This window comes from Oreochromis niloticus, linkage group LG3 (genome assembly GCF_001858045.2).
Source record: "Oreochromis niloticus isolate F11D_XX linkage group LG3, O_niloticus_UMD_NMBU, whole genome shotgun sequence".
Taxonomy (NCBI): Eukaryota; Metazoa; Chordata; class Actinopteri; order Cichliformes; family Cichlidae; genus Oreochromis; species Oreochromis niloticus.
Window position 1 is genome coordinate 2498910 of NC_031967.2, and position 2241 is coordinate 2501150.

Consider the following 2241-nt stretch of genomic DNA (forward strand, 5'->3'; position numbering starts at 1 on the left):
CTTATATCCTGACATTAGTTCCCGTGCTAAAACCAAATAAACTGTGTACATGTAGGTGAGCGTCTGAATGAGCGAGTGGCGTACCACCGTCTGGGCTCACTGTACCACTGTCTGAAACAGTATGAACTGGCTGAGCACTATTACCTGAAGACCCTGACCCTCTGCCCAACACCTCTGCAGTTCGATGAGGAGCCACTGTTTTATGTGAGGCTGTACCAAACACTGGGAGACATTATATTCACTGATCTGAAGGTAATGGACTGGACCGTAGATGTGGGTTGTTTTCTGTATTTTAAACAATAAAATGTGAATCTGATGAACATAGTGATCTGCGATATGCCTAAACTGAAATCCTGCCTCAACAGGACCCTTTTGATGCTGCTGGATACTACCACCTAGCTCTCGCTGCAGCCATGGATCTGGGCAACAAAAAGTCTCAGTTGCAGCTGTGCACCCAACTCGCCACCATCTACCACAACTTCATAATAGACCGGGAGCGCTCTCTCTTCTTTTATCAAAAGGCACGAGGATTTGCTGCAGAGCTGAACGCAAAGAGGATAAATATTTCACCAGGTCAGCAGTACAGCAGCGCACAATACAAGAATATAGGACAGTAGGAGGGACACTGCATGAAGACAGAAGATGTTATTTTTTGGTACGGAGTAGACATGGAGCAACTTTGGGACAAGACGTTCCACACTGAAGATGCTTTTCAAATCACAAGTTTCACAATTTTGTTTTCCAACATGATGATAAAGTCAATAATTTCAGAGAAAAAACAATTTTTTTCAGCAGTTTAAATAATAAAACATGTCATAACTCTGAGCCACCGTTGCTGTAAGATGAGCGTGTTAGTGGCATAAACCAGGCATGTACTGAAATGTTATTTTTTATCACTGAAATGAAATACATGAAATACATAATGAAATATATTTAATATCATTTGTTTTAGGTCACACAGAGGGATCTTTATGTCAAACCTAATTAAGCTCTTTAATTCAATGTTTCTTTCTGAGACGCACCTTGTTTGATGCTGTTTGCTCCCTGAAATCTAAATGCCCGTGGGTCTCTAACTTTATCTTTGTGTTTACTTCATGTTTCATTTAAATAGACAACTGTAAACAGGTACTTCCTGACACGTGGAAACAGGGAAACACTGTTCACTTGTTAAAAATCGACAGCTGGTCACTAGTGAACATTCCAGGCTGGATCTTACTCATGTAACTTTCTAAAGTACACTTGCTTCTACTTTGATGTGACTTTGATGGGAGAAATAATTGTTCGATCCCCTGTTGAATTTTTATTAAATGAATAGTCTAATAGTTCTTTATAATAATTTCAGTTTAATGGAGAGAGACAGAATCTCAAAAAACTCAGAAACAACACATTAATGTTACTTGAAGTTGATTGAAAAATTCATTTGTGCATTTTTGATCCCCTACTGTACAGTCAATTACAAATACTCCTAATCTCAGTTTGTTATGTGTACACTGTATGATTGTGTTATGGGATCAGCCACCTCAAGGTCAAGGTCAGAGGTCAAGTTTTGCAGTAAATCAAGAATGAACTTTGAAAATGAAACCACTGACAAATACATTACTGAGAACAGTCTTGAGCCACCTCTTGTGCGTGCGTGTGTGTGTGTTTGTTAAATAGAAAGCACAAAAAAAAGAGTTGTATAAATGTGTGCTTAAACAGGTGGATGACAAGACACACTGTAGAGTTCTCGAGTGGAGTTGATCTATTTACCCTTTACAACAAGCAAAGAGCCAATGTAAAATTTCTGCTGGCAACATTGTTTTAGATGAGTGACACGTACCAACAGTTCTAAAGACATTCTCGTATTTTTAACAATTACCAGATGATTCCCAAAGAGTTGGTGATCAAATATTGTTAGGTCCTGAAAAAAAACTGGATCAGTGGATGAAAGAAGTCACAAAGCTGAAACAGTACATCTGAAAGTTGTGACTTTCACCTGCAAAAGGTCACACACAGAAAAAGCAACAGTGGGGGACTAATGATGTATCAAAAACAGTAGCTTGTGTCATATGAAGACATGTCAGTTTGCCTCCTGTTTCTACAGGAGCAGAGCAACTGCCAGTACAGTCCTGAAAACATGGAGGAGCCTCTGTCGTGGTTTGGGGCTGCCATTGAGTCAGTGATATCAAGATTGATGGAAATATAATAGTTATGACTTGGTCATAATTTTGTGTTGCGCTGTTTTTTCTGCTGTATTTTTCT

The 2241-nt window shown here is 39.0% G+C and overlaps 1 long non-coding RNA gene across 1 annotated transcript; it reads left to right on the forward strand.

Moving 5' to 3' along the window:
• Positions 1 to 200: 200 nt before the first annotated feature.
• LOC109195974 (uncharacterized) lies at positions 201 to 1615 on the forward strand. The gene is made up of 2 exons (XR_002057409.2): positions 201 to 252; positions 366 to 1615. It is a non-coding gene; the product is annotated as an uncharacterized LOC109195974 (long non-coding RNA).
• Positions 1616 to 2241: the final 626 nt, after the last annotated feature.